We start from the raw sequence: 13,666 nt of genomic DNA, 5'->3' as shown, positions 1-13,666 counted from the left end.
CTCTACCTTCTCCAACCTTCTTAACCCACCTCCCCCACCCCCTCCCTCCACCCTGACAGCAGACGACTTCTCCTCCTTCTTGGAGAAAAAAGTTGCCGACATTAGCAGTCGGTTCCCTAAACCAACCTTTCCTACCCCCTCACCCTCCATGACTGACCCAACTAAATGTCTAAACTCTTTCTCTCCCCTGTCTGAGGCAGAGCTCTCTGATCTCGTTCTCTCTCATCGCCCCACCTCCTGTCCCATTGATCCTGTCCCCTCCCCTCTCTTTCAAACCATCTCCCCCTCTATCATAACTTTTCTGCTCCATGTTCTAAACTCTTCTCTTACCTCTGGCACCTTCCCCTCTGCCTTCAAACAGGCCAGAGTTAGCCATCTACTCAAAAAACCCTCCCTTAACCCTGCCATTCTCCAGAACTACTGACCGGTATCACTGTTACCCTTCTTCTCTAAAACAATTGAACGTGCTGTATCTAACCAACTGTCTAACTTTCTTTCTCAGAACAACCTGCTTGACCCCAACCAATCGGGCTTCAAGACCGGCCACTCCACAGAGACTGCCCTCCTTTCAGTCACCACTGCCCTCCAGTCTGCCAGAGCGGCTTCGAGGTCATCATTCTGCTGGACCTTTCAGAATCAGAATGGGATTTATTCGCCATGAAAGTTTGCACAGACAAGGAATTTGCTTTGGCAGGAAGGTGCATACAGTAAACATATATGAATCTTAAATTTAAATATGTGGTCTAACTATACTAAGGATACATAGAATATAAAATAAAGTAGAATATAAGTTGCCAATTTACAATATAAAATACAATATAAAATACAAATATTACAGGAGTTGAGTACAGTGCAAAAAGTTTTTTTTTTAGGACATTCAGTCAGTGTGAGCTTTGGCCTTGTTGAGGAGGCCAACAGCGGAAGGGAAGAAACTGTTTGTATGGCGTGAGGTTTTGGTCCTGATGGACCGCAGCCTTCTGCCAGAGGGGAGGGACTGAAACAGGGAATGTCCAGGGTGGGAGGAGTCAGCCACAATCTTCTTCGCCCGTCTCACGGTCCTCGAGGTGTGCAGGTCCTCGAGGGAAGGCAGATTGCAGCCAATCACCTTCTCAGCAATGCGGATGATACGCTGCAGCCTGCTCTTGTCCTTGGCAGTGGCAGCAGCGTACCAGGTGGTGATGGAGGAGGTGAGGATGGACTCAATGATGGCTGTGTAGAAGTGCACCATCATTGTCTTTGGCAGGTTGAATTTCTTCAGCTGCCGCAGGAAGTACATCCTCTGTTGTGCTTTCTTGGTGAGGGAGCTAATGTTCAGTTCCCACTTGAGGTCCTGGGAGAGGATAGTGCCCAGGAAATGGAAGGACTCCACAGTGTTGACTGGGGAGTCACACAGGGTGATGGGGGTGAGTGGGGCTGTGTTCTTCCTGAAGTCCACAACCATCTCCACTGTCTTGAGAGCATTGAGCTCTAGGTTGTTCTGGCTGCACCAGGTCACCAGGTTGTCTGCTTCCCATCTATAATCAGACTCGTCTCCACCAGAGATGAGCCCAATGAGGGTGGTGTCGTCCGCAAACTTCAGGAGTTTCACGGACGGATGACTGGAGGTGCAGCTGTTGGTGTACAGGGAGAAGAGTAGAAAGGACGCAGCCCTGGGGAGATCCAGTGCTGATGGACCGGGAATCAGAGACTTGTGTTCCCAGCTTAACGCACTGCTTCCTGTCAGACAGGAAGTCTGTGATCCACCTGCAGGTGGAATCAGGCACGTTCAGCTGGGAGAGCTTGTCCTGAAGCAGAGCAGGGATGATGGTATTAAAAGCAGAGCTGAAGTCCACAAACAGGATCCTGGCGTAGGATGCTGGGGAGTCCAGGTGCTGTAGGGTGAAGTGGAGGGCCATATTAACTGCATCGTCCACAGACCTGTTGGCTCTGTAGGCAAACTGGCTTTAAGGTGTGCCAGCACCAGGCGCTCAAAAGACTTCATTACCACAGAGGTCAGGGCGACGGGTCTGTAGTCATTATGTCCAGTTGGCCTGGGCTTTTTGGGCACAGGGATGATGGTGGAGGACTTGAGACAGGCTGGCACATGTCTCCAGGGAGGTGTTGAAGATGTAGGTAAACACCGGAGACAGCTGGTCAGCACAGTTCTTGAGGGTGGCTGGAGAGACAGAGTCCGGCCCAGCTGCTTTGCGGGGGTTCTGTCTCTTGAACAGTTTGTTCACTTCTCTCTCCTGAATGGAGAGGGTCGTCACTGTAGGGGGGGGGGGGGGGAGGCCTCACGGGTGGAAAGGAGTTGTACAGGACTGTCCAATTGTCTATCAAAACGACAGTAGAACTCGTTCAGGCCGTTGGCCAGACGAGAGTCGTTAGTGGAGTGGGGAGCTCTGGGCTTGAAGTTGGTAATCTGCCTGAGCCCACTCCAGACAGAAGCAGAGTTGTTAGCAGAGAACTGGAGCTTCAGCCTCTCTGAGTACAGTCGTTTAGCCTCTCTCACCGCCTTGCTAAACCTGTTCTTCGACTCCTTGAAACTGTCCCTGTCCCCACTCCTAAACGCGGCATCTTTGTCCAGCCTCAGCCTTCTGAGTTTAGCTGTAAACCAGGGTTTGTCGTTGTTGTAGCTCACCCTGGTGCGTGTTGGTATACAGCAGTCCTCACAGAAGCTGATGTATGATGTCACAGCCTCTGTGAGCTCATCCAGACTGTTGGAGGCAGTCATGAACATATCCCAGTCAGTAGAGTCCAAGCACGACCGCAATTCCTCCATAGCCTCAGTGGTCCACTGTTTCGATGTCCTCACAGCAGGCTTGCAGCGCTTAAGCTTCTGCCTGTATGCAGGAATCAGGTGAACTATGGCGTGGTCTGAGTGACCCAGTGCTGCTCGGGGAACCACATGGTATGCTTTACTGATTGTAGAGTAGCAGTGATCCAAAGTGTTCCCTTCTCTGGTAGGGCATTTGATGAGTTGTCTGTATTTGGGGAGTTCTTGAGTGAGATTGCCTTTGTTAAAGTCGCCAAGCACAATAACCAAGGAATCCGGATTTTCATGCCCCACGCACAATATCTGGTTAACGAGCACACGTTGAGCCTTGTTGGCGCTAGCCTGAGGGGGCATGTAGACGCCGACCAGTATGAATGAAGCAAACTCACGTGGCGAGTATAAAGGTTTGCAGTTAATAAAAAATGATTCCAGATCAGGAGAACAGTGCTGCAGAATCGCTGTCACATCTTCACACCAGCCACTGTTAATGTAAAAACAAATACCACCACCTTTCGTTTTGCCAGAGAGCACAGGGTCACGGTCCGCTCTCAGCAGTTTGAAACCTGCTAGCTGTAGCGCAGAGTCTGGGATCAGTTCACTCAGCCATGTCTCCGTAAAGCACAAAACGGAAGATGAATGAAAGTCTCTGTTTTTCCACACCAGTAGCTGAAGTTCATCCAGTTTGTTGCTCAGTGAATGCACGTTGGAGAGAAATATCCCCGGTAACGCTGTACGTGCCCCACGCCGACGGAGTCACACCAGTGCACCGGCTCGTTTGCCTCTTCTACGGCGCTTCGCTGCTAGGACAAAGCCGAGGGCGGCTTTGACTATAATTCCCACCAATTCTGCCACTGGGAGCAGAAAAGTGGGAAATAAATCAGCAGGAGTTGTAGTCCTGATGTTTAGAAGTTCTTCTCTTGTTAGAGAACCCCGGAAATCTTGGCAGAACACTGAATTATAAGACAAAACAAAACAGAGCGCACCTAGCTACCGTGGCTGCCTTCGTCGGCGCCATCTTGACACATAAAACAACATGAACCCCAAAAAGTGCAAGACTGTACCTGTAGAAGAACAATCAACAGTAAATATTTCACAGCGAGTACAAGAGTTCAAGAGTTAACTTTGTTATAACTAACCTACAAGAGCAACAAGTCTCTCAATAAGAGTCATTGTGATCCTGGAGGAAACTAACATCAGGTCCAATCAAGCATTCCTAAGTGTCGTTGTACTACTGGAACAAGTGTCTTGAGCCTTTTCTTGAAGGTAAGGAGACAGTCAGTGTCCCTGATGGAGGTGGGGAGCTAGTTCAACCATTGGGGGGCCACGCAGGAGAAGAGCTTGTGTTAGGGAGTCAGGTGGCTGAGCGGGTAGAGTATCGGGCTAGTAATCTGAAAGTTGCCAGTTCAATTCCCAGCTGGTGCACATGTCGTTGTGTCCTTGGGCAAGGCACTCTCACCCTACTTGCCTCGAGGAGAATGTCACTGTACTTACTGTAAGGATGGACCTGTACTTACTGGATAAGAGCGTCTGCTAAATGACTAAATGTAAATGTTGGGACCGGGCGGTCTTTAGCGGTGGGACCACCAGGTGGTTGTCTGAAGAAGACCGTAGGTGACGGGTGGGGGTGTAAGGCTGCAGGAGAGACTTGATGTAGTCGGGTGCAGTCCCGTTCACTGCTCGGAAGGTCAGTACCAGGGTCTTGAATCTGATAAGGGCGTTGATGGGTAGCCAGTGGAGAGAGATGAGGAGCGGGGTAACATGAGAGCGTTGGGTAGATTGTAGACAAGGCGGGCCGCTGCATTCTGAATCCTCTGAAGAGGGCGGGTTGCACATGCTGGGAAACTGGCGAGTTGCAGTAGTCCAACTTGGAGAGGACCAGTGCTTGGACTAGCAGCTGGGTGGAGTGCTCAGACAGGTATCTCCTGATCTTCCGGATGTTGTAGAGGGTGAATCTACACGACCGTGAGACTGCAGCAATGTGGGCCGTGAGGGAGAGCTCGTCATCCATGGTAACCCCAAGGTTCCTGGCAGAGGATGAAGGGGTCACCCTTCCACCCTTCATCCTCTGATCCCAGATCCCAGGGTGATTGACAGATCGTGGGAAATGGAGGATTTAGCCAGGATTATGAGAAGTTCTGTTTTGGCGGGGTTCAGGTGGTGCTCGGTCATCCAGGCGGAGATGTCTGTGAGGCCGGCCTTGATCCTAGCTGAGAACCCCGGATCAGTCGGGGGGAACGACAGGTACAGCTGCGTGTCGTCAGTGTAGCAGTGGTAGGAGAAGCTAAAGGAGGTGATGATTGAGGTGAGGAGGGTTCCAAGGACGGAGCCCTATGGGACACCAGTGGAGAGCTGACGAGGGCCTGACAGTTTGCCTCCCCAGGAGACCTGGTAGGATCTTCTCGACAGGTAGGATGAGATCCACTGGAGTGCAGTGCCAGTGATGCCCATCTCAAAAAGTCTGGAGAGCAGGATATGGTGGTTAACCGTACCAAACGCTGCAGAAAGGTCCAGCAGAATGATGACGGATGACCTGGAAGCCGCTCTGGCAGACTGGAGGGCAGTGGTGACTGAAAGGAGGGCAGTCTCTGTCGAGTGGCCAGTCTTGAAGCCTGATTGGTTGGGGTCAAGGAGGTTGTTCTGAAAGAGAAAGTTTGACAGTTGGTTAGATACAGCACGTTCAATTGTTTTTGAAAAGAAGGTGCAATGATACCGGTCTGTAGTTCTGGAGGACGGCAGGGTTAAGGGAGGGTTTTTTGAGTAGATGGGTAACTCTGGCCTGTTTGAAGGCAGAGGGTAAGGTGCCGGAGCTAAGAGAGGAGTTTAGGACATGAAGAAGAAAAGTTATGATGGAGGGGGAGATGGTTCGAAAGAGAGGGGATAGGATCAAGGGGACAGGAGGTGGGGCGATGAGAGAGAATGAGGCCAGACATCTCTGCCTCGGACAGGGGAGAGAAGGAGTTTAGACATTTAGTTGGGTCATGGAGGGTGAGAGGGAAAGGTGGGCTTAGGGAACCGACTGCTAATGTCGGTGACTTTTTCCTCAAAAGAGAAGTCGTCTTCTGTCAGGGTGGAGGGAGGGGGTGGGGGAGGTGGGTTAAGAAGGGTGGATAACGTTAGCAATACAGCTTAGCAAACAAACTATCGTGATTCAACCAGTGGCGTAACGTAGTAATGACGGGCCCAGGACGCCCCAGCCCCTAGCGAACACTTTTTTTTTTTTTTTACATTGGAATAGATGGGGAAACACTGTTACATTTGGCTCCCCTCCCCCTCCTAGGAATAGCCTCCCTAGCCCTGCTAGGGCAATTGGCTAGCTTAAAATAATTAGCTATCCACCTAGTAGTGACCACTATTTACCCAACTTGTATGCTAGTTATCCTGCCCGATCATAATGTATGTAGGCTATGTCTTGGCTTGAAATGTATATCTATCACTATAGCCGTAGGTTACCTGTCTGAGGGCAGCAATACTGATCCCAGCTGCACTGCTGCTAGCAGGGGGGACGTGGGGTGACGTCCGTGTCGGGTTCGTCCATGGCGGACTTCGTGGGCTGGCGACTAGTTGATGGTCCAGTTAAAAAATAATCTAATTTCGGCAGTTTTGCCGCCTTCTCATCTTGTTCTTTTTTCTCTTGCCTTTTTCTGCTTCCACTCTCATGCTTAAATGGCATTGCTACACGTTCAGTTGTGCTGTGCTCAATGAACTGCGTTGTCGTGACCTTTGTCAGTGTAACTATAGCGTATTGTATCGTCACATGATGAAATAGAGACTTGACATTGGACAACAACATACATATTACCCAGCAATCATCATTGCTAATCACAAAAAATAACAAATAAAATAAGAACTTATTCTTTTCATTGAATCGTTTTTTGATAGTTTCTATAGTATATGTAGGATGAGCATATGATTTTGGTATAAATTGCTACTTTTCCCCCCAAAATAACAACAACCATGACTGAGATAAGTTTGCCTTTTTAGGTGTATAAATAGCATTTGATACCACCGCCAGATTAATAACAACGCATATTTGAACATAAGCATATCCGAGAGGGAGTACAGCGCTGTATTGAGGGAGGGCCTGTCGAGTATGTCGGTACTTGGAGACATACACCTAGGGTTGCCAAATTCCTCAACCCCAAATGCGGGACACTTTCTCCCCCACCACTTCCATGGTTAATGCGAGCGCTTGAATTTTTTGGGCTGATTTCAGCGAAAAATCGTTGTTGGAGCTTGAAACAAACAAACATAGCCGTTTGTCCAATTGGTAAAACGTTGTCTTGTGAAGGTAATTACGTTTACGTTGCTTAGCCAGGTTTTCGATCTTTATATTGTCTCAAATTACCTTTCGATCTGTCAGTGTCACTGTTGTGTGTAAGCGGTACTAAGGGCTGCATACGTTCATTTGGAATTTTCCACTGGAGCTTTAGCTAGCTGGCTAACGTTGCGTTCTCTCCTCCTGTGTTCAATGACTCAATTCATCAAGCTGTAGCTAACGTTAGCTAAGTCTATGTCAACAGATCTCCTGGGTAACTTAACTAAGATATACCAGAAAATATAAAAATGATTGAAACCATCATTCACCAAATTCAGTCAGGTAAATCGCCGAGGCCAGGAGTGCTTTCAGATTCTGATGGTCGTCTGCACTGGTGATGCAAGGCCCTTCGCGTTAATATTTCCATGCACTCGCGCTCCCTTCTGACACGCGCACCTGTTAGCAGTTCACTGAATATGAATACCGGCCGGCGCGGCTGTGATTGAAAAAACGGGACTGGAGCTGTCCCGGACGGGACAAATCAAAATCACCCATAAATCGGGATGTCCCGGACAAATCGGGACGGTTGGCAACCCTACATACACCCGTCCGGGCCTCGACACCCCACGGGCACAAGTGCAGCCGCACCTGCTGCGTTGGAGGTGTGTTGGACCAGAGAAACATCTAAAACATGCAGGATAGTGGCCCCTGAGGACTGGAATTGCCCACCCCTTGACAAATATTATAAAATACAGATTTAATTGCAGTAAATCCCCCCAAAAATAACATGAATTTTAACTTACCACAAACAACAATGGTGGGAGTCAAGCAAACTTGGTCCATCTGTACTTCCCCCGCCAGGCATGTGTCCTCTACATAACAGAACATCACATCTTCCTTCTCGTCAAAGTAGGACAGCAGAAGCAGCACCAAGTCTTTGACGTCTTCAGCGCAACCGCTCAGCTCTCCTCACTTGTAACTTTGTTACAGCCTGTAGGCACTTTTTGTTTTTGTTCACGCCTACAGTGTTCAATTAGTTTAGGAGCCGTTTTCCCTTCAGATCAATGTTCCGCGTGAAAGTTTCTTTGAGGTCAGTTCCGGTTCCTTAAAGTGGACTGCCATGCCAGGTTCATTGAACCAAAGTGGCCACTCTTCCAGAAGGTACTAGGTATTTTTTCGCTTGTTCACCTCTTTGCGCTGTGTGTAGAAAGTCAACTTCATCAGATGTTTCACCTCTTCTGGATTTGCATCAGTTTGTTGTGACATTCTCTTTAGTTGTTGTATCTTCTCCTGTTGGCTCTCTAGGGTCTCTGCACGGGGCAGGAACTTTAAACCCGTTTAATGCACCCATAGGTGTCTTGGATTGCCGCTCTTTGTTCAGGAGGGACTTCATCTGTGTCAGACCCTTCAGAATGATGCCTTTGCTTTCTTATTTTTGGAGTCGAACATCTCTTCAGATTCTCGATCCTATTTTGCAACTGCTCGACTAGAGAATGATAGCCTGCTCCAATCACATCTCCCTCTATGTCCTGCAGAGATTGTGGATATGTAGCCACCATCTTTTTCGCAACTTCAGTTGAGTTCCTTCTTCTTATGCAAGGATTCTTCTGCAACATCTCACAAGCCACAATACGGACCATCTCCCTTCTCATTCTTGGAACTGGTTGTTTTCCAATGTCTGTATTAATTCCTCAGGGAACTTCTCCCACAGGATCATAAAGGTGTCCACCCAGTCTATACCAGGGCTTTGGCAGCTGCTGGAAGAGGTTGAGGATGAGTTTACGGGTGAAGAAGCTTGTAAGGTTGAGGAAGGTCTTGGGGAGGCACAGACAAATGAGCTGCTGGTTTATGGAGTCTGGCCTACAAATACACACGCCAAAAAAAGGAACACAATGTGAATATTTCTATATTTCAAATGTATCTTTATATAGGCCACTTTTGGGCAAAGGTTGCATCCTGTACTCTAATACTTGACTTACATCTCAGCTCCCAAGCAGCAAGTACTTTTTGTGCTTGAATCGGCCTCAAAGCTGAAAGCAAATCCCCTTCCTCAATGAACTGTAGATCATCATCCGTCTCCACCCCTAGGTTTTGTAATGTCTCTTCAAGAATATCTTTAGGCACTACTGGACAACAAACATACATTCCTTAGAAAGATGTCATTGAAATTATGTGGCAATTCAGTGCTTTCATTTGTTGTTGCATCATTTAAACACTGACGAGCATCTTCACGTGCAGCAGCAGCATTAGACTGAGAAGTAGTTTCCCTATACATTTCACGTAGATTATCCACTGAACATGCTCTATGTTTCCTGGATATGTGAGCAGTAAATGATGACTTAACAGTGAACGTATTTTTACAACCAGTGACTGGACATGCAACAGGTCGCCCCTCCACTATATGCTCCTGTGTGTGAGAGTGTGAGAGAAGTTATTTTACTGTGTGAAATTGGCGCTCACACAGCGCAACAGCACATTTCAAATCTGTAACGGCTCAAGCAGTAACAGTGGGCACAGACATATTATGAATACGATAAAAGTGAGCTTTAAAAGCTGGGTAGGTGCAAAATGTCCACTTGCAGTCAGCGCCAACACATTTGAAAAGACAGTGAGGTTCATTCCTATGAACTCTACAATGCCGAACATAACCCCTTAACATGAACATAACATGAATTTCCATAGCTATGCGGACACTGAACCCAACGATGCAACGGTCATCAATTCCATTACCAGCTGCCTGTTGGCAATAAACAAATGGATGAATGATAACTTTCTTAAATTAAATGAAGACAAAACTGAAGTCCTACTTTGTGGCCCCAAATCCAAAAGAGACATGCTTACTAAGAATCTAGGAATTTTAACCCCCCGGCTTAAACCAGAGGTGACAAGTCTCGGTGTAATCCTGGACTCAGATTTGAATTTCAACTCCCACATTAATAAAGTGACCAAAACTGCTTTCTTTCACTTGAGGAATATAGCAAAGATACGACCATTCATAAACCAATATGATGCAGAGAAGTTAATTCATGCTTTTATATCCAGCCGGCTGGACTACTGTAACGCACTTTTCGCTGGTCTTCCCAAAAAAAACACTGAAAGACTACAGCTCATTCAAAATTCTGCAGCTATATTATTAACCAAAACTAAAAGGAGAGAACACATTAGTCCTGTCCTAGCTACTTTACACTGGCTCCCTGTTACCTTCAGAATTACATTTAAGGTCCTATTCCTCACATACAAAGCTCTATACGGACAAGGACCTAGCTACATTGCTAACTCTCTTATAAACTACACACCAGCTAGAACACTGCAATCATCAAATGTAGGCCTATTAGAGGTCGCCGGAAGCAACCATAAGAAGATTGGTGATGCTGCCTTTGCCAATTACGCCCCAAAACTATGGATCAAATTACCCATCAATATCAGAGAAGCAAATATGTTAGACATTTTTAAAAGACAGCTTAAAACCTACCTTTTTCCCAAAGCATTTAACTAATTTTTATCTCAGAAGGGCCTTACAACTGGTAGTAGTTATATTATTGTTTTTATAGATTTGCTTTGTATTCCCGCAAAGATTGAGGCTTGTGTTTGACTTGCACTACTGCTTATGTGTTACATTTAATCCATTTTGTTGAGTTATTGTATTGTGTTATTCTGTAGTTTTTATTATTTTACTTTATTGAATTTTTTAATTTGTATTATTTTAATTTTTAATTTAATTGAGAAACCACAAAGACTGTGCAAGAGTGCATGTGTTTTGTTATATGTGTGGAAACTGCACGAGGCAGCTCGGATCCAAGACGGATTCGAGAGACCGCAGATAGAGTGCGGCTTGTCTGGTTTGTTATATGTTTGGAAACTGCACGAGGCAGCTCGGATCCAAGACGGATTCGAGAGACCGCAGATAGAGTGCGGCTTGTCTGGGTTGTTATGTGTTTGGAAACTGCACGGGGCAGCTCGGATCCAAGACGGATTCGAGAGACCGCAGATAGAGTGCGGCTTGTCTGGGTTGTTATGTGTGTGGAAACTGCAAGTGGCAGCTCGGGTCTAAGACAGATTCGAGAGACTGCAGATGGAGTGCGGCTAGTCTGGTTTGTTATATGTTTTAAGTGTTTATGAAAATACTAAAGGCACCAGACTTTCCTAATAAGTCAAAATAACAGATGTAATCTACTGCATTCTTATTTATTTGTTATTTGAAAAACAATTGTGCATTCAAAATGTGAAAATAGAATGTAATCAAACGTAGGGCCTATTAAATAAATAAAATGTAGCAGTAGAAACAAAATAGTGTATTGGTCAAACATACAATAGTAATCAAACAGCTACCAAACATTGTAAACAAGTAAAAAATATTTGAATTTTTATTTATTTGTTGTCGCTGGTGTGTGAACCATGGAAGTTTTTAGCTTGAAGCATTGCACCGTGCGGTTTACAGCTCGTGTCCAACCAGTGTACAGAAACTTAAAAGCAACATGGAGCGAGCCAAAGAGTTGGCTGTGTGGAGATATTTCACACTTGCAACGCTAACTAGTTCGTGGGCTGTTTGCAATTTCTGCAAAGAAAATGTTTTGAGGGGTGGTGGTAGTACTGCAAAGTACAATAGTACCAATTTAATCAAGCACAATGCTAGGAGTACGCCGAATTCCTGCAGCTCAAAGGCTCTACTAAACTGTAGAATCTACAGGGTATAACGAGTAGCGTCGCACATATGAGATCGTTCGAATGCGGGTCTCACAGCTTGCATATGCGATTTCGAAAATTCCAACTGAATATTTTCCGATAGACAAAAACTATGCGACAAACGCTGTATGGCTTCAATAAGTACTAATGAGAAGGTTAACAGGTAACACTAGCATGCTAGTAGCATTGCTTTGAGTATTATGCTTGCTGTGGGCACCGTCGGAAATATTTAGAACTCAAGCATCTAAAGGTTCGGTTAACTCATGCTGTTGAAAAAAGACATACAATATGCTGTGAAAAGAAGGATGGATCGTCCAGCTATTTTGTCAATATCGGGGCTGATATCCGATCTTAGTATCGGATCGGTGCACCCCTAGTTTAAGGCAAGGTCCAGGCCTGATGTTATTTTACCTTCTTTTGTCAGAGACTTCGTTTAATATGTGAAATAAAACTTTCACTTGTTTAGTTAATTGATGATTTGCAGTCTGACAAAGAAATAAATCATAGCGTAAATGTAAATCATTATGTATCATATTAAATTGCATAGCATAATATTCCCTTTGCATCGCATCTCATTGAATCGCATCGTGTCGAATCGCACTGCATCGCAATAGGGGTGAATTGTATCGTATCGCATTAGTAGTTGCTTTTAAGTATCTTTAATGTATCGGATCGTTGGCAGTGCATCGAGATGTGTATCGCATCGTCCTCAGTGATGGAGATGCACATCCCTAATGCACTGGCAGTGTGGATGGATGGAAATGGCAAACAGCAAGAAATCATTTTCAGTTAAATGATGAAACCATCCGTTTAACACAAATATTTTCTAACTCAAGGTGTCACGGCAAACGCCACCACCCCACAACTAATACTGTAACGTTAGCTCTAACTAGATTTGCTAAACATACTGGAGGTAATAGCTAGCCTAGCTCTAGCGTTTAGAATGAAAACCCACCAGACTAGCTAGCTAACTAACCTTCGGTCAGTAGGCGATACTGTAAAATACACATTCGGTAAAAAAACGAACAGAAGCTAGTATTTTTTCTGACAGTCATCAAGTTTGAAGAAAATCAAGTATTTACCTGCAAAAAATCGTCGTCGGCGTTGTACACAAATTGCTCTTCTATGCGCTGGCAGTCTGGCAATGTGTGGATAGATGGAAATGGCAACCTGCTGCTACGGACAAGCTTGAACTTGGCTCCCGCGGTCTGTACGTGGTCCAATGAAAGGACGGAAACAAACTCTACTCAGTGATTTGATAAATTGGAAATTCAAACGCATCAGCCGTTGATTTTTGCGGGAATGTAAAATGTAGGCCTACGTCGAAAACTATGACTGTTACATTTCAATTGTACATTATTCTGTAATAAAAACAAAGATTAACTTTTAATTTGATAATTTATATTTAAACAGATGACATCAAGCAAAAATAAATAACTGATGAACATCTAACTGCATGTGGAGGAGAACATAGGCCTAACCTTTCTGCAAATCAGGACTAAAAGTTGAACATTGTTATGGTTTATCTTCATTTCCATGCTTTGAGCAGGCAGAATAACTACTAATATTTATGGATATAATTGTAAATTTGTAATTCATCTGTCCACCATGTTATATACTGCAATCACCTGCACTTTTTGCCAAGCACATTTTATGTTGCAGCCTATACTGAACATGCAGCGTTTACATAAAATAAGTATTCAGTTTAGATTACATCTATAAGCTAAAATATAATATCCTAATATACCAAGTAATACAATATACAGTACAGTATACTAAACCTATACCGTATTTTTGGGACTATAAGTCGCACTTTTTTCATAGCTGGTCCTGCGATTTATACTCCGGAGCGACTTATAGTCCGAAAATACGGTATACATAATCTCCTTGGTCTTGCTGACGTTGAGAGAGGTTATATTGTCCCAACACCATGATGTCAGATGGCTGAGCGGTTAGGGAATCAGGCTGTTAAC

Source organism: Hypomesus nipponensis, chromosome 11 (assembly GCF_054491055.1).
Source record: "Hypomesus nipponensis isolate SF chromosome 11, ASM5449105v1, whole genome shotgun sequence".
Taxonomy (NCBI): Eukaryota; Metazoa; Chordata; class Actinopteri; order Osmeriformes; family Osmeridae; genus Hypomesus; species Hypomesus nipponensis.
This window is presented reverse-complemented; position numbering follows the sequence as displayed.